Source organism: Strix aluco, chromosome Z (assembly GCF_031877795.1).
Source record: "Strix aluco isolate bStrAlu1 chromosome Z, bStrAlu1.hap1, whole genome shotgun sequence".
In the NCBI taxonomy this organism is placed as follows: Eukaryota; Metazoa; Chordata; class Aves; order Strigiformes; family Strigidae; genus Strix; species Strix aluco.
Window position 1 is genome coordinate 79201321 of NC_133971.1, and position 27024 is coordinate 79228344.

The 27024-nt window shown below is 40.3% G+C and overlaps 1 protein-coding gene across 7 annotated transcripts in view; it reads left to right on the forward strand.

Annotated features, from left to right (window-relative positions):
• Positions 1-27024, forward strand: part of GHR (growth hormone receptor) — a 131277-nt gene that overhangs the window by 77571 nt on the left and 26682 nt on the right. Inside the window, exon 4 of one of the 7 annotated variants that reach the window (XM_074812730.1) lies at positions 26101-26185. The exons of the other annotated variants lie outside the window; for them this stretch is intronic. The gene's annotated coding sequence lies outside the window, so the exon portion shown is untranslated. The remainder of the gene's footprint in view (positions 1-26100; positions 26186-27024) is intronic. 7 annotated transcript variants of the gene reach the window in all.

Below are 27024 nucleotides of genomic sequence, written 5' to 3' on the forward strand. Positions count from 1 at the left end.
CTCTACTTTACTAGAGGTAAGCTGCCCTGACTTCGTATATAGGTAGGGAAGTTCCACAGCATTTCCTGACTGATAACATAATACACCATAGCTTTTAAATGCAGCATGTTAGAAAGACACGTGATTTTTACAAAAATGCCCAGACCAGGGCTTAGGTCATAGATAGGGAATAAAAATTGTTCCATATAGGGGATGGCTACAGGATGGACGTGTCCCTAGGGTGAACAGAGCTGGCATACTCAAATCCTTGCAGCCATTCAACGTACGAGACGTGTCAGGAACGCTACTGTGCAGAGCACTTAGACTGTCCTGAGTTCTCATGTGTTTATTTCAGTGCTAAGATGTGGGATTTGTTTCACTGGTTAATCCTTTTATTAGTAGGTGGTTCCCACGTGATTACCGTTTTCATTTTTTTATTATTTCCTGGAGGAAACATGCCCCAGTTACCTGAGTTGAGTAGCAGCTGTACCTGCCATGAGTCTCAGCAGAAAGGCAAAGGGGTGACTATAACCTGAGCCCTTTAGATGAGACTGTGGCATGTTGACAGGAACAGGTGAGCTTCCAAAGCCACTTACTTGTCCTAAAGTAGGCAAGATCGCCATGACTCTGGGAAGAGTAATACTTCTATAATAACAGCATTGGTCTGAAACAAGCTTTCAGCGTCTGGCTGTGCCACAGAAATTCCTCTGTGTCCTTGGAAAATTGATTAATATCTGTGTTCCTGTAAAGTGAGAAGGCACTTTAAGGATAAACTCCTTAATCGTTTTGAGTTGATCACATATTATGGTGATGAAATTGCTGAGTTCGTGCAGTATCCTCTGTCAACAGCATTGCATTTATTGTACAGAGCAAAATGGTAGAAAAATATATCTCTTTGAGCACGCACAAAGCTGGCAGGCTGCCTCCTCCACCAAGGCAGGGGAAGGCGGGAGTGTGCTTGTCAGGATGTAGGGAACACCACCAGCAAGCAGAGAAAACACTGAAGTTTCTACCAGTGCATATTTGTTTTCTGCATAAATCTGCATACTTGCAGAAACTGTCCTTTTCTTCCAACAGGCAAGGACTTGTGCTAATGTGGGCCTATAACTAATTGTAGCCATGGAAAACTCTGAAATGGCCACCCACACTTTTATATCTGAATAGAGCTTGTGTTCAGACATACTCTTCAATCTCTGTGTCAACATATGCACATAGTCTGTATACACGTTTCTTCCCGAGTGTAGCACAGTCAAGTTGAGATAATGAAAGATTGCTTTTAATGTTAAAGATTTTGGTAGCATCAGCAACACCTGGAACATTGTGTCTATGGGGCTACTCAAGTAGCTGAGATAACTCAGAGTGCTGCTTTATGTTCCTTCAATTCATTGATATGCTCTGAACATATAAAAAGGCACAACCCATCCTAAGAAATGTTCACTTTTCTTTCTTTAGTTGTTGCCCATGTGCCCCTGCAGCCCTTCTGTCCATGGAATAATATGATCCAAACATAAAAATGGAAATGCTGGAGCTTTTCAAAGAATAATATTTTGTTTTGAATTAGGAACCTGTTTTCCCCTTTTCTTATACTCAGAAAAGGCTGTATTGTCCTGTATGAAGTTTTCTAAAATACTTCTATCATGAGACATACATGATTTAGAAAATTTCAGCTCAGATGACTAAACTTTGGAGAAGCTGTAAGTGACCAAGATGCCCATAGTGTCAGGTAGCGACTGAGGCATCTCTGCTGGGACAGAAGTGGTGCCACTGATCCATGGTTTCTGCTAACCAGCAGGTGCTTGCAGAAGGTACTTGTACACGGAGGTGCTTGTATCAATTCTAGATGCACTCTTTGACAGGTTAAATTTGACTTATTTTTAAGCTGCTTAGTTTCTGAAAGCTTTTAGATACACTATTGAAGCTAAGCTACTTGCTAGCAAGCTGCATTAGAAAATCGCTAGGATCAAGAAACGTAATTTTTTTGCTGTTAGTGCATCAGCAGAGCAAGGACATCTCTAAGTGTAGCTATACCACCATCCTTTCAGAGAGGATCTGTGTGAAACACATTAAAACATACTGATGAAATGTTGTGGAAAAGGCTGCATTGTCACTGGCTGAGCTGTGCATTTGCTTTGGACGGTGAATTTGGCACCGTTTAGTGAGACGAAAGAAACACCAGCACTAGAGTACAGTGCTTGGCTTCCTCCCTGCCTTCAAAACAGTCTAACCTGCCAATTCCTTCTGCGTACCCAAATACTGACTGGATTAATATAAATGTCAATTATAACATCATTTAGGACAGCAAGCAAACACTTGTTCCTGTCTGGCACTTCTGTGGTGTGCATGAGCACCTTTGGCAGCAGCAGGTCCTTTCCTAAATAAAGGACAACCCACAGGTGTCACACAAGCATGGGCCTTAGAGATCCCATAACTATGTGGCTTTGTGTCTTTTATTAGGTTGTTCCCCTGCTCTTCTCCCTTTTTTTCTTCTGAGGTTTTTTTTAAGTCTGAAAAGATGGAGACTATACATACTATTAATCTAATTTGGTTATGATAGATGTAGTAAAGTAGACTTGGATTTTCAAGGATGAGAAGATGACTACAGGTGACTAGATACTTAGTGGGATTTTGAGAAGTGATAGACATCTAATTGTCATAGTTTGTATGCTTGTGCTTCCTTAAATTACAATTTTAATTTAGGAGATCTCACATCACTAAAATCCTTTACCTATCATTGTGAAAGTAGTAACTGAAAATATTGAAAGTAAAAGTAGCAAATTAAACATCTCCTTATGTAGCTGCCTGTTGTACATTACCTCCCTTTCCTAGTCTTAGTAATTTACTAATGAAGAAAAAGCATTACTGAAAGCATGTGAATATAAAACATATTTTATAAAAGTTTTACTCTTTTTAAATGGTTTTAAAGAATTTTAAGAATTAGTTAATCCTAATTGCTTAAATGCAGACAGAAGACTGTTCAAGCTACAAAAGATTTTAATGATCCTAGAAAGTATCTTTCTCAGTGAAACACCAATATTGCAGATTTAAAAAAAGAAGAATTTTAATTGTTTTCCCACCCTCAACATAGCTCATCTAACTGTTATCTGTATTTCTGATGAGTTACCTTAATATTTTATATGTGCTATGTGGGCCACTTAAAACGTTCTTTTTATAGATCTCTAAGTAGATAAATCCTTGGTTTCGATTCCTTGAAATTACATAAAAGTATCCAGATATTTGTCATATTATAGTTGTGATTGTAGAACTGCGGACAAAATGGGAGTTTCTAACTGTCTGCATTTTTCTTTCACTTTGTAAAATACCTTACTGAAGAAGATGGATTCTTAGAATCATGGTTTACTTTAAAGCATGAAATGTAATACATAAGAGCATATTCCAGATGCCATATTTAACCCTTTTGTCAAGCTTGTCTTTTGAAACATGAAGAAAAATTTGTAATAAACCAGTCTTTTCTAATAACTGAGAAGATTGCACTTAGTTGTGTTTTCAACAACAAAATTCTGCTATTTAAAGGGTTTGCAAAACAGTTGTTTTGAATTTTTTTGTTGTAGCTTGTTCTGAGTATTTTTTCTCATCCATTACTGTGAACTTTAATCGTGTTGAGCTTAGCCCAAAGGTTTCCTGTATTCCAGCTTTTTAAGCTGCCCAACCTGTGTAAATACATTAGGGCAGTTCTGAACCATTAAAAACAAGAGGAGGTGGATGTGTGCAAAGTTCAAATGTGTTCTGCTGGCTTTTATCATCAGTGTGAATCATGTGGCAATTTAGATGCTTAAAATAGTTTGTTCATAAAACAACAAAATATAGCAAATTAAATCTGTCTAGAGGAGACATATGTTGGACATTTCATTTTGGTATTGTGGGAGGTTTCTTACTGGAAGGGGCTAGGGTTTTTTCCATTTGTGTGTTTTCATTTTTATTTAAAATTATTTTTGGTGTACTTGAAATGGTGTGTGTTGAAAGCTGTGGAAATTTAAATCCTTCTTTCGCCCTCAAAAGTGAAATAGAACGGGAGGTTGAAAATATATGCTTCCAAGAGAGGGCTAGATCACAACCATTTCAGGAAACAGGATTCAGTTTTCCTGCTGAACTAGTTTCTCACCCGCACCTCTCTGTTATTTCCTGAGATCTCCAGCTTAATTTCACATTGCATGCAGAATCAATGAATAAAAGTGAAAACTTGTAAAGTCCAAAATATTACATTTCTTGGGCCAGATACAGAGCCTCCTCTCTGGACAGAGGCTGACAGCTCTTCCTTAAAACCAGCAGTCACAGTGTGTCAAACAAGCAAAGCCTTGTGGGAGAGTACAACAGTTCAGGAAAGTATATAAAATCTAATTGATTGCTTGCAATTGGTTGGATTTTATTTTTTTTCCATCTTGAATTATCATTAGTGTACAGACATAAAACAGTAGATATTTAAGAAGCGAGCATAGTAAGAGGGAATCCATCCAAATCTGTGTAAGGAAAAATTAATCCCTTAGAGATTAAGGGAGGCAGTACTTGCATGGACAAGCAGGCTAAGAAGCAGAGAGCAGGAATCAGTGAGGGGAGGTGGCATCTGTGCTGGGACCTGTTCTTTTCCTACATGTTCATAAACAACTCTGCAAAGGAAGCAAATGCTGACATTTGCAAAAAAGTTTGCTAATGCTCTGCTAAACTGTGAAGGGCCAGTTGAAGAGCTGTGGAAAGTCCTTACAAGTGCCTGGTTGATAAATCAACAAACGATACTTGGTGTACATAAATGTAGAATGATGCTTGTAAGCAAAATATAACCCTAACGTGGCATGTAAATTCACGGGCTTCAAACATTATGACTCAAAGCTGGGATTTGGTTGTTGTAGCAGCCTGTACCCTGAGAAGGTCAGCTCACTGCTCATCACAGCTCCATTCATCCCCACCCCAAAAACATACGGCAGAAAAATGCAGAGAAGGCCAACAAGGATGCACAAAGCTCTGGAGCAGGTTTTCTGGAGGTCTTCCTCAGTGTGGCCTTCCTCAAGCTGTTACTCCTCAGATGCCCCTAAAGTCGATGTCCTGAAATGGCGAACCAACAGCCTCAACAGCAAGGGTGTCTCTCACAGACTGCAGCTGAGATGCTGGATGCAGATACTGCCTGATGGCAGCACACAGGTTGCATCAAGCGACCTTCTACCATGGAGGGTAGAGGTCCACTGGTGTAGCTAATTTTACACTGTGTCCCAGCGTGTGCAAAATAGTGAAAGTAATTATGGTTGGGTCTAGTCCATTTTATATAATTTTTGCATCTGTTAAAAGCTTTCTGGAGTAACATGTTCAAAAATAGTGTTAAGTGAGACAAACACTACACGGCCAATTTTTAAAAGAAAGCAATAAAAGAGTAAGGGTCTCAAAAGTCTTTCTTCTGCATGGATGTTTCCTTTGTATGCCAGCCATATACTAGAGTTTAAAGACATTATGCCCAAATGAAAGTTCAGTTGTTGAGCAGGAGTAATAGAAACATGGTGCAGAATCAGGGCAGCTCCTGTCTTGGTATGTCCTCCTGCATTCTGGTATTTATGCTATTTCCACAGAAAATACTGCAAATAGTCAAGTCTCTAGTCAGCTTGAGGGAGTCCTTGGCTCCTTTCCTGCTTTTGGTATGAAATGAGCACCATTCCAGTTAGAGTAAAAAAAAAAGAAAAAATAGAGGAAAAAAGACACCAGAAGAAAAGCTTAAGAACATTTCAGAACAAGGATGGGCAGCACGCAGTCTCTTCTGGTAGTTCCTTCTGTGACCAGGTTTTTCCAGCTGAGGAATCTTTATCCCTTCTCAGGAACTGCAGCCACATACAAGAGCACAGGCTCTTGGCAGCAACCTGGTACGTCTGATGTAGCTGGAGAACTGAAAATAACTCTTCTAAGGGAAAAACAGACGTAAAAGATTTTAGGCATGGCTATCTAATGTTAGTTTTTAGTGTATTTTGTGTGATGAGAGAGTTGGAGGTTAAGAGTGGGTTTTGGTGTTGGTTTTTTTTTTTTTCATCTCAAGAATAAGCACCTGAACAGTTTACTCACAAAGATAATACAGGACATAGTGAATTGTATCAAACCTTCTGTCACTTGTGAAATTCGAATTCTCCCTCTGCCATTTTGAATTATGTGGAAAAAATTCAGTCATTGAAATCAATGTTCAGTCTTTGCTTTATACTCTTCTGTAAGTGCAGTTGGCTTATTTTCCAATTTCATCATTCATATTAAAGGCAAAGTCTACAGCTAACCATAATGTTGGATAAATAGTTATCAATAAAACCTTAGCACATTTGGTGGGAAAAAAAAAAAAAAAAAAGGTGTGGTTTGGATCACTGCATTGTTTTAACAGGGTGAACTGCTTTCAAATAATTTTTTGCAGTGCCTATTAATTTAAATCAGTCTCACCAGTGGCAGCTGTGGAAGGATTATGACCTGGTAACCCATTCAAGGCAAAATGCAGTGTAATTAAAAAAAACCCCAAAACCTAGCCTATACTAGTGTTATAATTTGATTTAAAATAAGTGAAATAGTTTAGTAGTAGTAGTAGTAGAGCTTGTTATGATACATGATCTTTACAAAGCTCTTGGTGTCTTCATATACGGTGCAGACTTGGTGGCAGAACCATGTATGTAGATAAAAATGACCACAGTGTATGCTTCTTATAGAGGACCCTACATTTAAAAATACCAAAATGCTTAATAGAGATTTAGTATAGAATCACAACAACATGTTTCATGAGTATTATTTTCATTTATCTGCTGAGAGAAACAGATACAGAGAAACAGTAATTTTCTGGAAATCTTCAGGGGAATGTGATCATTGGGAATGTGGCAGCTTGGCAGAGAAGAAAAACTAAAATCCTAATAGAGAGCCAGGTTTCTCATTTTACTGGGTTTTGCATTTTTCTATTATATTAGTACTAAATGTGATGTTTTTAAAGTATGCACTGTACTGGTAGGTTATGATCCAGTAATACTGTCAACAACCCTTTTTGGCTTTTCAGTTGCTGGAAGGGAAGACTAGATCCTGGTGTACACAAGTCAAATCTGGTGTTTTGGGAAGGTGTGCAAGAAAATTTGTCTTGTGTGTTTTTATTTTATGTTTTACTCAACTTCAGAGAACTATTCTCCTCACTGCAAGCATGAAGTAGAGAGATTTTGTTTGTAATGCTGATATACTCTTCGGATTTTATTAGCTCTGAGTCCACTGAGTTCAAAAATTCCTGGCAAGTAACATCTTGACAGTTTCACTTATTTACCAGATATATAATTTATGAGAATACTTTGGCTTTTCTGAGACAGAAAGATGTGTTTATGGAATGATATGAAGGATGTTTGAAACCTGAAAATAATAGGCAAAATGTGCAAAGAAAAAGGTGTTACGGTACAGATCATGTTTAACAATTTAAAAAAAAAAAACTGTTTAACAGTGGTGAATTCATGAAGGTGTGCTCTGTACAGATCCTCACACCAGGGTGCTTCTTGAAAGATTGTTTAGTGCACATGAGAGAGGAGAAAACAGAAAAGGAGAAGAGGTGGATGATCATGGGTGAGATTAAAGGCTAGCCACACAGAGGACTGCACTATCGAGAGCATTGCAAGCAGATCAGGGAAGGAGATCAGAGAAGAGTTCCTCTCTGTTTCATGCTGGTGTGTTGTGTCTGGTTTTCTTATGGTGTGGGACATCCCAGCAGAAGACATAATGACAGACCAGGATCCAGTGGATGGCCACTACACAGATGGAGGGCTGGAGCACTTGGTGTACAGGAGGCTAAAGAAACAGGGTTTATTTAACCTGAAGAAGGGAACTCAGGTTTCTGTTTTCTGCAATCAACAGTACAGCAAGGGCAGTTAGGCGTAAGGTGAAGTCAGTTTCCTTTCAGAAGTACATGCAAAAGAATAAGGGGCAGTAGTCACAAGCTGTAACAGCAAACATCCACTTGAACATAAGGAGAAAATTCTTCTCCAGCAAGTGGTTGAGCACTGGAGCACACTAGAGAGGCTGCAGGAACCCTGTCTTTGGAGGTATTGAACATGGGCTTGGGCAAGGGCCTTAGCAGCCTGATCTAACTTGGAAGTTGGCCTTGCTTTGAGGGTGAACTTGATAGCTGCCAAAGAGACTTCCCATTTAAATTATTCTGTGCTTGTGTAATCCCAGACAGGCTGAGGTGGTGGGTGGTCAGAGGTGACCTCTGTTGAGGACCTAATACCAAACCATTTCATAAACAGCGAGCAAGCCCTCTGTATAAGGTGGAGTTGCATGCAGATATGTCCACACAAGTTGCAGTAATCTTAGAAATTGTAATGACAGTTGCATCATCTGATATGTATTAAATTGAAAGGTAGGAACAACATATTTGTATTCTGAATGGACGACATTCAGAGTTTACTGATTTTCAGTTGCATTAGTATTTAAATACTTGTAGGAGCAAATTTTCACAAGTGCTCTGTACTGCAGTTTACAGCCCTATAAAGGTAATTTATTAATCTCTGACAGAACATTTACATTTCAGGGAATAAGTATGGCTGTTAGGGCCTAATTTCCTTCTATAAGGAGCTGAGAACCCTTTGCGCCCAACAACACTCAAAATTGAAGGCTGTTCCTGGATATATTTTACTGAGTGGGGGAAAATTGCCAGGATTGTTAAGTGGTTCAGGGATGTTAATGCTAGAAAATGGTAAACTGTGCTGAAGGATGCCACTTCTGCCAGACCCATGGCTCTGAGTGTTCACCGAGCACAACGTGGAAATGCAAACAAAGAAAATGCTGGAAGACCAAAGCAATTAAAAAAGGTGAACTGAATATAAAACTTTTCTGGAAAAAGGAGGGATAAATTAAGAAGGCTGATACTGCTTTTCCCTGCATATGAATGCAAAATGGCTTCCAGCAAAAATTATTTTAGGCTTTTTCTTTTCTAGTGGAAAAAAGGAATTTGTATCAGCTACATATTTTTAACATAAAACATGACAACAAGGCAGGCAATATTTTTAGTTGATGAACATCCAAAGTTCTATATATGAGCTCTATATGTACCACAGTCAACATAGAAACCCATCTGTATGCTTTCGAAAATTGTGTTGCAAGACATAAAATGTATTAATGCTTTGAGTTAGGTTGCCTCCAGAAACAAGCTAAGAAATTCTGTTCAGGTTTTGGAAATACTAAGTTTCTCACCATGCTGCATGTGTGATATGACCTTTCTGTCTGCAGTCACAAGCTGGACACTCTTGTTTACACTTTGGAGAATGATTAAAGATCTTTATTAAGATGATTCTCTAAAAAGTAGACATATTCCACTCTGAAAACAAATCATGGTTTAAGTCCATCAGGCTCGTGATGCCTTGACATGGTCTTATGAGCAGACACAACTGGAACTTACATACAGTATTTTCAAGGAAACTGGAGATACTTGTTTTCATGTCAGAGCAGTGAGCCCTAACTCTGCCCTCTGCCTGTTGTAACTAATTGTTGATTTGTAATGTTCATCCTGGACGTGATAAGCTGTTCCATTTGTCAACAGGATTTAAGAGTTCTCATAATTGTGGCCTTTCTTTCTTAATGAGTGGCACTATTTTTTACTGACACCATTTAAAATAATGTTTTGCAGATTTGTTTCTTTTGTGAGGAATAGTAAAAGGTTCCAGGAAGACAGTAAGATTTACTGTTGGAAACACCCTTGGTGGGTTTAGAGATGCGCAACTATCATTTTCCTGGTCTAACTGCCAGATGTCTAAGACTGTCTCCAAATGTTATTATGGAGAAAAGCCTGCAGTGAATCAGCAGGATTTCATACATTGTTCTACAAATATCCATTTTGTAGCTTTGTTGTGAACTGTGTAAAACTCCTTGGAATAAGACAAAAAGAAGACTCGTGTGTGGAAGACTAGGAAAAGTTGAACATCATTTGGCCACTAGATGGAAACAGAAGCAGCAAGTGTGTATATGTGTGTGTTAACTATATGTTTTTGCATATTTACCTGAATATTTTAATCTCTTTTCTTCACATGAATATAGAGAGAGTAAATAAAGTAATATTTAGTATTGCAGTTCAAGTCAAGAATGAACTAAATATCCTGTTCCTTTGCTCTGAAATGTTTGCAAAGCCTTTTAAATTAATGTAGGTTATAAGGGTTTTCTTGCCCATTGTGCACATTTGCTGATGTGCTGATAACTTTGTCTTCTGTTTCTGTTCCACAGTGACGTACTATAATTTTTGGCTAGATTAGGCAGTTTGAATTAGTTGTTCAGTCTGTGCAAGCCTAGACAGAGTTTTAACAACTGTTGATAGAAAAGGTCTGTCATGGACAGGTATGTGGAAAAATGCCAATCTGACTGGGAGTTCAAAGGAAGCAAAAGAAATAATTTTCTGGCATCTTGGGAAGAAACCCAAATCTGTTTGCACAGATATGTTGGCCTTCTAGAGGAGGCTCACAGGTTCTTTTCTTTCTGTTTTGGTGTGTATAAAAATTAATAGAAATGGAGTGAAAAGGTGTTTCTAACTTGCAGGCTTCCTTTCCCTGCCAAAGAGCCTCATTCTCAAACCAGGCTAAATATCCCTCCCTAATTAGTAGCAGATGCAGCAGTACGTGCACAAGCGTTTGTCAAGAGGACATTTGGAATTCATAGCAGAAGGTGCTGTGCCAGATAGGAAAGGAATATGTGAAGCTGAGGCAGGGAGTTGTTAGGAGAGTTCAACAGTTGTTTTGTAAAGATAGGGAAGGAAAGAGGACAGCTGTTACGGGTTTTTAGGTAACACTGCAAATCAAGCACATGACCCTTGCTTCTCTTCAGCAGCGGTCTTCATCTGTTGTTTAGATATGTCAGAAAAGTATAGGAGTTAAGGAGACACCTCCACAATTGATCTTCAAAAATATGTTTAAAACATTTACAGATTTTTCTCCTGTCCTCAAATCCAGAAGCTTTTTAGCAGTGTAATGTCCACATTTTCATTTTCCATTTTTTCTCTTGCTTTACACAACATTGTTGTGTAAAAGAGGCAGACCAACTGCAAAGATATTAACGACTGTACCAAGACAGACAGAAAAACTTCCTGCTACAAAGAGCATAGAGGCAGACAGAATTAAAGAGAAAATATTTTTCTATCACCTCTTCTGGCGATGCTGCTACTATACTGTTATTATTTTTATTACTTCTAATGATGTTTAAAAATATGGTAACTGACAGTATATGTTTAACTGAAATTGTTCTTGTACTTAAATGTTCTTGTACCAGTCTCAACATACTTAGCCCTTGAATTTCAAATCATTATAATATTAATTCTCAAAAGTATTTTTTCATTTTGGTGGGTTTTATTATTATTTTAGAATACTGATAAATATTTGGAGTTTCATTGCAACGTTTCTGTCAGTCTCATTCAACACCATGACTACAGTCCTTTACATACCTGATAGACTGTGATTTACAAATGCCTATGTTTTCAGTGCATTTTTTTTACCAGCCTTTGTAGCCTAATCCAAAATAGTTTAATTTTATTATCTGAAAAAGAGATTTAAAATGTATTTTTAAATATAGGTGAAGGAGTAGGATCAGTCTTATGGATCATGAATGAACATCGGAGTGCAGAGCCTTCAGTGAGCACTTGACCCGCAACAGAATGACCAAGGGGGTAGAGTGGCACCTCTGTTGTCATAAGTAGCATTGAGCAGTATTGATGCAGCTCTTCCATCCGCTTCCCCTTCTGAAGTGCTCTGTGGTGGAAAAATGCTTCCAGGAAACCTGGCTTTGCATTTCCCCAAAGCCACTAACACAGTTTTTGGTGTTAGGAATATGGGAGTAATGTTGGCAGCCCTGCTATTTGCAATGACAAGCATTGTCAGAAATGCATAATTTTTATTGTCCTTTGGGAGTATCATAACTGCTGCCACATGGTCCCTGCTTTCCTCATTGTTTCTCTGCATAATGAAAAGAGAGGAGACAGGCTTCATGAGGGCAAGGAGAACTCAGCTGTGGCCTGATATATCCATAAAACCCTCTGTGAGGGCTACAGAATAATGCCGTAGGATAAGGTAACTGCCCTCACTATGCTGGAGAAGTTCTCATCAGTTGCTGTTTACCAAGGGGTGTTGGCATAATTTGGAGAGCTTCTGTGTAGACGTAAGTTGAAACAAACTGATCAGCATTCAGTCACAAGGAGTGTTTTCAATTCCTAAGTGTAGAAAGTGACTAATGAGACTTTTCTTTCTGAAATTTTTTCAGGCACCTCAAAATCATCTCAATTCACAGAAATATGTGGCTTTGCTGTAAATGGAATATTCTAATGGCAAGGAATTGCAACTGAAAATTTGTAACCTGTACTTACACTAAACGTGCTCTATGTTATTGCTTTTTAGAGTTACCAAACTCCTTGGGACATTTTCTACCTAATAGTTATATAGTTACATAAGCTTTATTTTTTAACCTTATTGTAGAACACCCCTGCAGACACTGCCCTGTACTCTGCTGTAATTGCTGCCCTGATCTACTACTTTGCTAGCAATCATTTTCTTTAATGAATCATGAAGGATCCGTAAAATGTATTCATAATATTTATTTTACTGTTGTTAAGTCAGTGTGTTCTTGTGGGATTGTGCAATCTGGAGAGCTTTATAAATACTTACAAATATTGCTGACAAGCTGGAGGCAGTCCAGTGGAGAGCTACTAGGATGGTTAGAGGGCAGGAGCACACAATATACAAGGGGAAGCTGAAGAAACTGAGTTTGTTTTCCATTACATACAGGAGCTTTTGTGGACAAGCCAGTTTCTTCTGAGAGCTACACACAAATAGCATGGGGCAATGGTGACAAACTGCAGCAGAAGATGACACATTTGAGCATAAGGAAAAAATTCCTTCCCTGCGAGTAGAGCATGTTTTGCCAGAGAGACCACAGGATCTCCATCTTTGGTGATACTTGAAGCAGGCCTTCCTCAGCAACCTGATCTAACTTTGAAGATGGCCCTGCTTTGACTATGAGTTTGGACTAGATGACCCCCAGAGGTCCCTCCTAACCTAAATTACTCTGTTGTTCTCATAAATAAATGCATCATAAATAAGCATCACTTCGTGTGCTCCTCAGCGCTTCCGAGCTCACTGATGATAAAATGACTGTAGGCAGTGTTGCTAACACTTTATGTGATTATGATTGCCTAAGTCCTCCTACTGAAATGTTCCCAGTTGCCTGTAGCTCACCAGGGAATTGTCTTTTATTGTGTTTGTGAAAATGTGCTCAGATTTCAGTACTTCTGCAAGAATTCTGTTTTGTGTGTGTGTGCTCAGCAGAAACTTGCTTGCACTTAGTAACTAAAATCTCCAAAGACCGTGACATCGCAGTTTGCTTAGGCTCTCCTACCAATTAGCACTGAAGAGCCTGCATGTGCTGCTGTCGGATGATGTCTGAGCACGCTTTGTCCCAGGGCTGCAGAGACCAAGCAGAGTTTCTCTTAGCGGCGACAGCCAGCTGCTGCGGGCTGGGATGTGGCCAAGCCCTGGAAACGAAAGCAGGAAGCCTGTCTCTTGTGTGCATTCAGTGACCCCCTTATTGGTGCCAAGGCACTGTGGAGGAGGGAATAGGTTCAAATTTAATGGGGACAAGAACTAAACTGGGGGAAAGGGATATGGGCAAGGGTTGTATTTATGCAGCTGTGTAGACATAAGCTGAAGGAGTCTCAGTGGCCCCATAGATGCTTGTCTGCATTACTTACCTGCTTGCATGCCTTTGGGGTTCCTTCCTAGAGTGACCATCTCCATATTCCAGGAGAAGCTTCCTAAAAGCATTGTAGTTTTGTTTAGATAGTCCTTTAGAATAAGCTTACCTGCGGTGCGGTTGGATCCAGCTGTCTGTACAGCCTCTATGTGTGTTATCTGCTGCTGGCTTGTTAACTTCATGCAGATATTCCCTAAGGCTGATCTGGCATTGCATAACTTCAGGGCGGATGAGATAAGAAGCAGCCAGGGCCCATGTATGACAATAAGAAACATGCAGTCCTGCATCCAGGGGCATACTGCAGTGCAGGACAGCAAGTGTGATGGTTATGCAGTCAAGAGGCTAGGCTGGACTGGTTAAGACAGGGCGGAAGAGAACGCACCTGCTTGCTGTGTGTTGGAGGACCACTGTGGCAAGCAAATAAAAGATTAGGGTTGTCTGAACGGAGAAAGTGGGACAGAGCACAACAGCTTGAAGACTGGATCCTGTGGTAGGACAAGAAGTCAGAAGCAAATGACAGGTTTGTGATACTGAGACACAAGGAATCACACTGGCAACGAAATGCACAGAAAAGCGCTGCATAAGCCCTGCTTTCTTGCAGAAAGCCCACAACTTACTTTCTGCCAGAGCCTGAATTAGAACTGGATTTCTTCATCTTATCAATCTACTGTTTCAGACTGAAGAGATGCAAATCTCAGTAGCAAAGCGCATGTCCAAGCCAGCTATGGAGCACCAGCCATTAGGCCTTTCCCATCCAGGCAGTGTTGTTGCAAAGGAAGGTTGGCTCATGTTTATTACATATTTTCTCCCTATGTGCATACGTCTTTTTTCCACTGCACACCACTGTGCACTAGAGCTACAGAAAGAAAATATCAATCTGCTGGTGACTGAGATTCATCTAGGCACTGCACCAGAAGTGCACCAGTTTGGTCTCATTAGAAGCAACAGATTAGCATTTTAAGGTACTAAAAAGTGAACGTTTTATTACATTTCTTCTCCCAATTTAATCTGAACAGACCTGTACTATATTTTGCAGAAGGGTCCCATGGGGCAATTGTCTAGGTATACTCGTTCAGCATGGGTAAGCATGGTAGAGCCAGTCCCACCCTGTGTTCATTTCATAATGGATTTGTGTCTTTTTAGTGGAAGCAATAGGACTTACATTGCTCAGGAGTCACTCTGATCCTGACATTTTTAATGTATAAGCCAGCTTTCTAAAAAGCTGTTAAAATGTTAATGTCTATTCAATGTACCCTTGACGTGAACTAAAAGATGGTTTTCCTAGAAGAAATTGCCATTGTCTGTGTCAACAAGAGGTTTCTCACCAGGACACCTGTGACAAAAAGTAAATCCATTTAAAAACTCTGTAACAAATGGCTAAATGCTGCAGCAGCTGCATTATATAAGGCTTTTAGAAAGGATGGCAAGGCTTCTGTGGCAGTAGCTTGGAGGGAGCTTTGCAGTATTTTAGGTACTTGATACCTTTTCATTTGTAATACTTGTGACGTTCATGTGATGTGTTTATTGTTGCAATCTTTAAACGTGCTTGGGTAAGTGCTCACGGTCACATAGCAGAGTTGTAGTTCTCATGGGCCCTTCTGGAATTCAAATAGCAAAAGAGAAGAGAATTCACACAAATGTTTGCCAAAATGTATTTTCTGACTTTTTAGGTAGGTCACTTCTGTTGTCTTGATAGCAAAATCTCAGTGTTCCCTGTGGAGCAGGCAGCACAATTGTCGGATGCACCCTAATTGTACTACTTCAAGATGCCGAAGTAGATCCCTTAATAAATCTTGGGTTTTTTTATCCCTGAATTGAGCTGAACTAGCCAGTTTCCACCCTCCCACTTCAGGAGGTTTGCTGGGAACTTTTGGCCCTGAACAGAAAGCAGAGCTGAGCCCTGGGGCCATGCCAGTGTCTGTCTGTCCCTCGGCAGGAGCTTGCTCTCCTGGGCATTCAGCAACAGTGCCTTGCACACTCCCATGTTCACTCAGCAGGGGCAATGTTGAAAATCAACTCAGAACTGCAGTCAAGAAGTATGGGATATCAAAGAGAAAAGGAAGGAAAATAAGGGTAGAGGGAAAGCACCTTGAGGAAAAAGGCATGGAGTTAACTGGTGGAAGCAAAGAGCTCAGGGAGCAAAAGAGGGGATGAGAAAAGACAAAAAAGAGAAAATGGAAAGTGCAAAGGATTTCTGTCACTAGGTTAAGTTATAAAGTCTGAGATCCTCAGTGCTCTGAAACAGCATGAAAGGGAATTTATTCTCTGATCTTCCCATCATGTGCATGTTAGTTATTCTCTTTTTGCAAACTGAACTTAAAAAATCCCAGCAATTGCTTTTGACTATCGCCTTCCCAGGAGCCTGGCACCAAGTGTGCTCAGTTTCCACTGAAATGTATGAAAGTTAATTGTGCACTCGGGTTAGATTTATTGCACTAATCACATTTTCCTACTAGTATGTCTTTGGCCCTGCCGCACTATGACACATCGCTCACAAACAATACCACACATTTGATTCTTTGGAGCTTGAAAAAGACAGGTACTTTTGGCTATCCTCACAATTTACAGACATACAAGCCATGATGGCCCCTTCCCTTTGCTGAGCACTCCAATTCATCTCTCAAACTGATCATGGTATATCATCAGAGACTGCATCCCAAAAGCTGTGCATCCTCTGCCTTATCTTCACACGTAGTGTAGAAGTCACAGAGAGAATGAATGCTGCATGAACTGCTCCACAGGATTTACGAGGAGGAGTGGGGGGGAAAGACCATAACCTGCAATAGATAAATCTTTTTCTATCTGTCTCTGGTACAATCTCAGCAGCAAAATAAGCACATGGCAAAATTTCAGGAAATACTCTGTTCCTTCAGTTCTTCAAGTCACTGTTGCTTTTCACAGCTGCCTCCCTGCGGAGCAAACTAAAAACCTGTATGCATTCTGGTAACTGAGAAATTAATAGGAGTTTTTTTCACAAGTTCAGGAATATCAGTCTTACTGGTGCTAAATGACTACATGTTGAAAGGCTTTATTAAGCTACCTTTCCTTACAGTTTGGTATATACTCCCCTACAACATTCTGCCTTCTTTTATAAAAAAGAGTAAGTAAACAGGCGATATAGCTTAGTGCACCCCATGCTTTGCTACACTCCCAGACTGGTGCTTATATAGTAACTTGTAAGCAAGCCTGAGAGGTGTCATTTACAGACCGGAGACAGAGTAGAGTTCAAGAGAAGAGGACAGGACTTTACACCTTTCTAAACCTAGAATTTCATGCTATCCTTGCCATACTCCTCTTTCTGAGCTCTCCATATATACATTATACATAACTTAGGTTTCCTTGCAGCGGTAAAATGGAATAGCAGTTTTTGTCACAGAGCTGTGAACTGACATGAGGTTGCCCAGAATTTTTTGACTAAAAGTAAAAGAGAGAGTTTGTATCACGTTTGTGTTACATAGCAAAGCTTCTAAGTTTGTTGCTACTGACGAGGGATGACAAAACTGGGCTGACTGATCAAATAAAGTCTAATTTATTTTGTAGAAGAAAAAATATTTTAAGTCCCCATTGGTTGATACTCATGTCTATCTTCCTTGCAGGCTTCTCTTTTCAGAATAATAAGTAATAGCTGTGCCAAGGAAGACCTAAAATTCCTTTAGCCTTGTAACCTGTCTCCTACATCTTCACTGGTTCCTTACCAAATGCACAGTGAAGAGCAGAAGAACAGGGCAAGCACTGAATATTCTGCCTCCCTCCAGTGTCTTGGAGGGCTTTGGAGCCAGAGGTGGGGCCTTGATATTTATTACCTTTGAATATTTTTTCCTGTAAAGATGACAGTTGTCTTTTTGAACATACAGATGTATAAAATTTTAGGATCCTAAATGCCATATAATAAGGACTTTCACAACTCAGCTACAAGTTGAGTCAAGAAATGTGTCCTTTTGTTCCTTTGAACCTGCTACTTCAGGTAGCAGGGTAAAGTAGTTGCTTTAACTACTTCCCCCTTTTTTTTTTTTTTTTTTAGTTTCAAGAGACAGTGAATAATCAATCCCAGGTCACTCTTCTGTTCTTTCTAGTTTTGTAGCTCTCCCTACTAAGCTATCTCTTCTCTCAGTCTGGAAAGTCTTGCTTATTTAATGATTAAAAAACTGTTCTTTAGCTTTTTTAATAGCCTTGTCTGAAAACAGTTTAGGATAGGAAATCAATGTCCTTTCCAACTCTGCTGAAGGGGGGAAAACGAGATGTGTATGTGTGTGTGTATGCATGCGTATGTACACTCCTGCCCTCTGCAGCATGGTGGTTTCATCCTCAGAGGTTAACTCCGTGGTAGCACTCTCACAGTACAACTGGGTAAGGGCAGACCAGAGCACAGAGAGCCTCATCATGTAAATCCACTGCTGTCAAACATGACAGCAGCAGTTTGGAAAAAGTTTACAGGCTTTCTGCAGTGATAATGGGTAATGGCTCTTTGACTTACTTTCTTCAAGGCAGCATTAGAGATACTCCTTCTTTGCAGTGCTGCTCCTCTAGATGTTTAAGCAACTGATACTTTAATCTGCTCCTCAGTTAACATGGTTTGAAAAGGGCTTGGCACTTTTATGAGAAAAAGGATCCTGACTGAGCTCAAAATATTTGCTGAGTGATTTCTAAAAGAAGAAAACTTGTAAAAACATGTTTGATTTATAGTTTGGTGAGACATACTAGGCATGTTTGGGGGCGAGGTGTAGATTAATCTGTCAGCATTTTGCCACTGTCATAGGAATTTCCAGCATGTGCCACCCTGTTCTGTGCCCTCAGGACTCAAAAGGGATCATTCCTGGGTTTGGTTTCCCAGCTCAGATAACAGCACAAACACCTCACCAACACACTGAGACCTATGATGACCTACAATAGCATTATATAAGCAGTCACTTTAATGAAAGTAATAGGTCTATCGGCACCTCATGTGATAAAATTATGCCCCGTGCAAGGGGCCAGTACAAATTTAGGCACAGTGTGAAGCCCTCAGTATGGTGCATAATGGAGTTGGGGCAGATTTCCACAAGATGATGTTGCGTCCCTATTTGAAAAAGCTATTTTCAAAATTAAGAACACCAGAGTACTTAACATGAGCAAACCACTTTCTCTAACCTGTTTAGGAATAGCTTAACTGTTTCAGATGGAGATTTCTATAAAAGACAGGGCCTGATACTGAGATTGTCACCTCAAATTAATAAATTATAGCAAAGCATCAAGCAATTGAATACTGGATTTTGTAGTGAGATGTGTGAGGAAGACTTAGCAGATGGCATTGTTAGGTTTGCTACTGATATGTATTTTATTTTAACGTGTTTCTGCCATTTTATATCTCTGTTCCGTCATGTGGACACTGTCTACTCACTCTACTCTCACTACTCATCCTGTCTTCCAACAGTTTTTCTGTCTTATGATAAGATAATGTCCCAAAAATTGCTAAAGTTTTTGAGTTTTGTTTTACAGCTGTAACTGCAGTCTCTTGACTACCTTAATTTTCTTTTTTTTCTCCTTTGAAATGTTATGATTTAATTTGGATGCTTACCTCAAGCTTAATCATCTAGAAATGAACCTGGAAATTTAATAAGGTGTACATGGGTATTTCCCATGTTCTTTGGTTCCTGGTTTTGTTGGAATAATTTATACTTTGAAAATAATCTTTTTAATGATAATTTGACATTTCCATTTATTCTTCCTGGTAGAACTAACTATAGTTAAAAAAATTAAAAAATTGAAAGAGTGAAAAAATTACCTTCAGTTTTTCAAATTTCAAACAAAGCAAAGCTGGGTAGTAAGCTTGTATAAAACTTCATGCTATTGTTATTTCCTAAACTGGCTTGCTTATTCCTCTTTAATATATATGTATCTCAGATTTGTTGGAGCCAGAATTACTGGAGCTGGTTATACTGTCAACACAGAGATGTTAGCCAAAATTTCAGGTTCATTTAATGAATATAAACTGCTCTTCATAAGTCCATGTGTGGCAAGTGCAAACCATGCAAGCTGATTTCTTTTGTCTTTTATGCTTTTTCCTGCTGCTGGACTTACACCACAATGTCAAGACAAGGTACCAAATGGTTTTCTGCTTGAGCCTCTTACTCCATGCCATGTGGACCCAATCAGTTTTAAATTGTGCAGGATCACCGGCACTCAGCTTTAGGTACCTCATAAGGAGCAGGGATCATTTTTTGTTTTGTTTTTTCTCTGAAATAAGTGCTTCATTGCCAGTGAAAGAATTGGCCCAATCTGTGCCTGGCTGCTGGTTCCCGTACCTTCACTGCTGCCTTGCCCATGCTGGCACAAGGTTTTTTGCAGTCACATGGGAGGCTGGTTTGAGGAACTGATTTGGCTGAAAAATGCTCCTTTTTTTCTCCCCAGTGTTAGCTGTCAGCTGCTTCCCTTCCCTGGTCCAACGTACTACCTGGTCATACAAGCTCTTGGAGCAGGAGAGAGCAAGTGGCCCAGCAGCCTCCTTCTTCCTGTAGCATGGCCCCTGTGCCTGCTGCAAGAGTTGACTGAACTGCAGTCAAGTAGGAGAGATCAGTATCTCCAGATGGCAGATCAGTATCTTCAGATGGCAGATCAGACAGAGCACCTCAGCTCTTTCCTTAGGGGCATCAATTAAGCTCTTTGAAGTTAGAAGGCAAGAATCCATGTCTTTGCACCCAGAAAGCATGCCAAGTAGTCCAGGGAGAAGAAAAGTGGTAGAGCCCACCCAGAACAAGGAAGGCTTTGAGGCAACACTAGTGGCACGTGTCCATAGCACCATGGGAAGTGTTCAGTGTGGGGGAAGTTTTCACAACACTGTGCTGTGATGAAGAGATACCAGGCTTGTTTGTAGAGATCAGACACAACAGTTTGCAGCACAGAAGGATTCTCTGCACTCCCTTGCTTTGATACGAGCAGGGAACCCACAAAGAGATTATCCAACCTGTAGCTATTGCATATACTGTCTCTGCTGCTTAATTTAAATCTGTTATTTTAGGACATGATTTGATTTACTGTTTAGGTTTCTTAGCTACCTCTTCATATGTTTAAGGAAATCCCTGATAGCATCAGATCTTTTATGGGCAACCAAGGGAATGGCAAGGTTAGTGTAAATGAGGCTCTTGGGAGCCTGACAATACTACAACTGCATCAAGCAGTTGTATCAAAATGCATTCCTGGTCCTGTAAGCGTGAAGAAGGGCTTTGTGAGCTGTGGATTGTAATCGCACCATTAATTTTATGTCTGCATTGCCCAAGAACAGCAGTGTCTACTCAGGAGTCCCTTGCAGAACCAGTGCTGGCCACATGTGCTGCAGCATGGGGAATGTGGCTCCTGTCACCAGGATTGTGACCCTTTTTCAGCTCAGTTGTCATAGAATTGTAGAATCAATGGATGGTTTGGGTTGGAAGGGACCTTAAAGATCATTTTGTTCCAATCCCCCTGCCATGGGCAGGGACACCTTCCACTAGACCAGGTTGCTCAAAGCCCCGTCCAACCTGGCCTTGAACACTTCCAGGGAGGGGGCAGCCACAGCTTCTCTGGGCAACCTGTGCCAGTGTCTCACCACTCTCACTGTAAAGAATTTCGTCCTTATATCGAATCTAAATCTACCCTCTTTCAGTTTAAAACCATTGTCCCTCATCCTATCTCTACACTCCATGATAGAGTCCCTCCCCGTCTTTCCTGTACCCCCCTTTAAGTACTGGAAGGCCACTCTAAGGTCTCCCCAGAGCCTTCTCTTCTCCAGGCTGAACACCCCCAACTCTCTCAGCCTGTCCTCACAGGGGAGGTGCTCCAGCCCCCTGATCATCTTCATGGTCTCCTCTGGACCTGCTCGAGCAGGTCCATGTCCTTCTTACACTGGGGGCCCCAGAGCTGGACCAGCACTCCGGGTGGGGTCTCACTAGAGCAGAGAAGAGGGGCAGAATCACCTCCCTCAACCTGCTGGCCACACCTCTCTTGATGCCGCCCAGGATGTGGTTGGCTTTCTGGGCTGTGGGCGCACATTGCTGGCTCATACTCAGTTTTCCATCCACTACTACTCCCAAGTCCTTCTCTGCAGGGCTGCTCTCAATCCACTCATCGTCCAGCCTGATCTGTGCTTGGGATTGCCCCAACCCATGTGCAGGACCTTGCACTTTGCCTTGTTGAACTTCATGAGGTTTGCACAGGCCCTCCTCTCCAGCCTGTCCAGGTGCCTCTGGATGGCACATCCCTTACCTCCAGCATGTCAAGCGTACCACACAGCTTGGTGTCGTCAGCAAACTTGCTGAGGGTGCATTCAATCCCACTGTCCATGTCGCCAACAAAGATGTTAAACAGCACTGGTCCCAACACCTTGTCCTCCTTTCTCACAACTGTTGCTGTTTCTCTTAACATCTGGAGGCTTTCACCAAGACTAAGCATATGAAGAGTATGTCTGCACATCTCTCTTCTGCAAGCCCTGAAGCCATAGCATCTCTTGGCTGACTGGTGAGAAAGAGTGGAGAGAGAAGTTGTAAAATACAGAGGGAATTTTCTGTGTCACCTGTGGGGCCTCTGTCTCTGTGGCAGCCCCTCTTGTTTATTATATTAGTCTTCTATCTCAGGGAAGAAGGGTGAGCTTAAATATTATAAGTTAAAGGACCATTAGTGTATTGAAATTAAAATAGTATTATTTGAATTTTTATTGTCTTGGGCCTGATTCTGTGCTGTGCTAGGTCTACATGTAGTGGCTAATCTTACATCCTAATACCATGGCATAGCAGAATACCAGGCTTAGCAGAAGTTGTTTGCATTTTATTTCTGGAGTAACCATCAGAATATGATGGCTCATGTCATTCAGTATAGTGTTGTCTTGGTCACTGACATAAACAAGGTGACAGAAACACTGAAGTTTGCCATAAACACAAAACTTTGCAGATTTCAGTGCTGATTTGAGCCTTAAATGGTCCCTGTGCAGTTTGCATATTCCCACTGGAGATCTTTATATCCAGCGCAGTGCTGAGTGTTTCAGAGTAGGCGAAAGCAATCAAGATAGCCTCTCTAGTCATATTGATTTTTTCCAAAGCATAAGTCCCTGTCCTAGCGTTACTTTTAGCCCAGCTATAAAGGGAGGGTGCTGGAAGTCACAGGAGGGGTCTTGCTCAGAGACTTCCAACTCAGCTTTGCAGGCCATGAGGCAAACCCTGTAACACTTGCCTCACTCATGCCAGCAGGATTGCAAGCTGAAGAAGAATTTGTCTCTAGAGATGCAAATAAGCATCCAGGCTTGGAGTGCTGAGCTCAGATTTCCTGAGGCTAGTCCAGCACTGTGACCAGCATTCAGCGCTAATGAACGCCTGCTGAGGAAGGGCTTTTTAGTAGAAATAGTGTTGTTCTTTTGGTAGAGTCTTTACTTCAGTGTTTTAGGAGACAAAGCCATGTGTTCCACAATCTGCAAGATTCAACGTTAATGGCTGATGTAAACCTGTCTGACTCTTGGTTGTTCTGGCCTCAAAATCAATGATGAAGAGCAAACGTTATGGGCTCTTATTGATGAGTTCACCTCTTAGACATGCCAGTAAGTGCAAGTAGGTCTGAAATGTTGCAACATGCTCTACAGACTGTTTGTTTGCTTTTACCATCTAGTCTTTTTTCTCTGTTGTGAGCTTTTTGAGATCCAATATTCTGCTGTAGCTTGTGCCTTTCTGTTGTGTTTCTTGAATTCAACCTTCTACAGAAAGATTTACCTCTTTCTTTTTATCTGTTTTCATTTAAAAATTATTTTGTAGCTACCCAGAATAACAAAGATTGAATCTTCTGAAAGAAACAGTGTTTGCTTCAGATGAGGATTTTTACATCTGTTCAGCTTGTGTGTGAGCCTAGGCTGGTTCTTAAGGCAAACACCAATTTGTGCAGGTTTTATACTTTCTGACTTTTTGGAAAACCAGAATAAATATTACTCGTGGCTGTAATACAGAAGAATTGGTGTAACTTAATCCAGCTGAATAACCACATGTGTATATTTGCACATGGCTTTCTGTTCATAGGCACGTGTATGTAACTGAAATCTTACCTTCTTATCTTCTTATGTAGAATTATTTAGCCAATCTCCTGCTTTAGCTTATGGCCTCTCTGACGATCAGTCAAACACTCAACCAAGTGTTCATTTCACCAAGTAAGGCAGCAGGGAGCACTGGCCTCCCTTGTGCCGACAAGCCTGTGTGAGGCTGTCTCTCACTGTCCAGATTTGGAAATGGCTTTGAATCTCCTACCCTTGAGATCAGCTTGGCATCGAGCACCCATTCCCCACTGGCTCAGAAGCGTCCCCTCACACTGCTCTGCTGCTCTGTGGGGTGTGAGACAGGAGTAACTGCTGCCCAAGGCTACAGCGGGGTGTCCAGGGGCAGGCAACATCTGTCCAAAGTGGGGGGGACAGGGTGGCTCCCCCCACCTGTGTGGGAAGCCAAACACCCATCTCGTGCGTGGACATGCAGTTCCAGCCTCCGGTCAGGCAAAACCAAACCTCTCATTGCACATACAGCTCTTTGGGATACAGAGAGTCTCAAAATTTAGGTTCATTTTTAGTATCTGTTCAGCAGTTGCTTTCTATAGCATGCATTTAAAAAGAAGCAGCTTCCAAGTATAGGTGCTGTAAGGATTTATAGTTCATGGCTTTGGCATTTTTTCTTCTCTCTGCGTGCATTTTTTTTCCTCTTTTTTTCCTCTGTCTTTTTCTACCTACTTATTCTGGGCTGCTTGTAGCTCAATGTAACATCTGAAGTGACGGATATTTAAAGGTTAGTTGAGGGGTTCAGCACTATAAATCTCAAGGTGAAGATTCTGCAACCATCTTTGACAAATTCTGTTGAAACACAGGCCATAATATATAATTCATCTCACCTTTCCAAACTTGCACTTGGCTCTGCAGGACCATAAAGATTTAGTGTTTGCTTAAATAAACTGAGACAGTATGATTTAGTGTATAATCAAAAATTAGATCTAAGTAAAAGGGTGACATTCTTGCTGTAACAAAAGCAGGTGTCTGTATGGTGAAAGAATGGGAATAATTAAGAATTTCTGAACCCAATTAGAATTGCAGTCAAGAAATAGTATACTGTGGGAGATATGCTAGGTCAGTCATCATAAACATTAGTTTTTCCCTCTTCAGATATTACTTAATCCTTAAAATCTGATCAAACATGTAATTTGTGTTTCATTTCAGCAGATTTTGTTTTATTTAAATACATTACTGACAATGAGCCAAAGCTAGTTAGTTTTCCTTTCATTTTCTTTCACATAATGACATTACACATTAGCTGCTATAATCAGATGTTTACATTTACTTTTTGTCCTAATGTTTTCTAATTCTAGTCTTACCATTCAGTCTCTCTTTTCTTAAATTGTATCAATATATCCTTGTAAATATCCTTATAACATATCCATAACATTTCAAATTTAAGAGACCTTTTTATTTTAAAACAATCACAACTAGGAAAATCTCGCAAACAGTTTCTGTGTATTACTGCTGAGAGTGTGTCGGACTTCTGTGAGTAATAAAAAAAATTACCATTGATATGTGTCCATAGGGATTAGGATCTAACAGTGTGAACCATGGAAATGCCACACATAGTATGATGGTGAGAACCTGGTTTTCAAAAATGCAGGAAGATTCAAAGATCCTTTAGAAATTGTATGATAAGAATGAACATATGCTTATTGTAGATTGGTAAAATTCTACCCTTTAAAAATTTGGAAAATGTTGCTATCAAAGTCTTCCTGTTGAAAAAGAAGATAGCATCCTTCTTTATTGAGGTCCACTGCATTTGCACCTACCAGGACTAATGCAAAAAACCTCTGACTGTGTGGCAACATGATAACATCTATGAGACCTCCTTGAAGACACATTCTGAGGCAATTTCTTAGAGAAATTCAAATATTCTGAGCAAAACTGGCGAACCACGTGGGATGTGAAACAAGGCTGCCAACATTAAATGTAGTAGGAAATCATAGAATGACTTTCTACCCAAAACTAAACTGGATCTTGGTTTTGTCTCTCTCTTACACTGTATAAATCTATTTTACTTGCTGATGTTGATTCATACCGTAGTAAAACCAGCACCGATTAGAGAGGAATTTTTCATCAAAGTGGAACAATTTCCTTGAGTAAAACTTAGTATCACCACTCAGGGATGTTCTCACATGAATTATCCTGATAGCTGTTTCTATTTGTTATTTTGAAGACAAGACTAACCATCTTGCACTCATCATGTGTTTCTGCTCACCTGTAGAGGGGGTGAATGAATCACTTAATCCCATGTGCCTCAGTGCCAAAAATGTAATTTTGGTCATTTTGTATAATTATAGCTTGTGGTTGTTGCTGAGGAAGTGGTGTGATTATAACTTTATTCTTGAGACCTGTCTGAGTAGCAAACTCTTTCTCTTACTGTGCAGGGGTGCAGATGGAATCACAGTTGCTGAGACCACAGTCAAGATACAGAAATCTGGCTAAATGCATGCAAGTGATCTGTGGGGTGTTGTAAGCTTAATTTTCTTACTAAGACATTGGAGCAAAATCAACAGAATGACTGCCAGCTTAAATGGTGTATTTGTTGACACTTACAGAATAGCAGAGGGATACTGAGAGAAAAAGGAAGAGAACAAGGAAAGTTGGGCCAGAAGTGAGGTGGCGCACAATCACTGTGGGAGATGAGTTCTGCATCTACCTGCCTTCAGGCTTTCCAAAGCTACAGAGTCTCCAGAGCAGGAAACATGTATCTCATAGTAATACCTAGTGTCAATCTATAGCACATATATCAGTGATTAATACCTGCATTTAGAAACCTGAATGTAAATGGAGATTCCTAACTGACTGGCAATGCAGTGTCTGACACACTAAAGCAAGTTGGTGCCAGGATTTTCTGAGTAATCATTTTGGCTTTGCCAACTGTTCTTTCTTCCCACATTCTAAGCCCAGCTGAGGTTCATGTAACAAACCTCTCTTCTCCCCCCATTTTCCCACTGCAAAAAGCAGAGAAATGCATATGTTACAATAATTTTAGGGAAATTATATGTGATTGTTTGAATGATAGCTTGAATGAGGGCATGTACAAAGCTCTTAATGTATTTTGTGTCCAGAACCTGCTGACTTTAAGTGCAAATTAGAAAGCTCCTAGAGGAGAAGGAAGTACTATTATAGATGGTGTGTAGGAGCATTTTTTGACTAACCTATGTTTCTTTGATTGTTTTAAAGAATCGTTAGGCATACCCTTATTGACAGTGCCTATTAGCCTTTTAGTTAATCTATGTAAACCATGAAAACTATATTGCTTCTGCATGAATGTCACTCAGAAGAATGAGCCCCTTCTTGGCATAGTA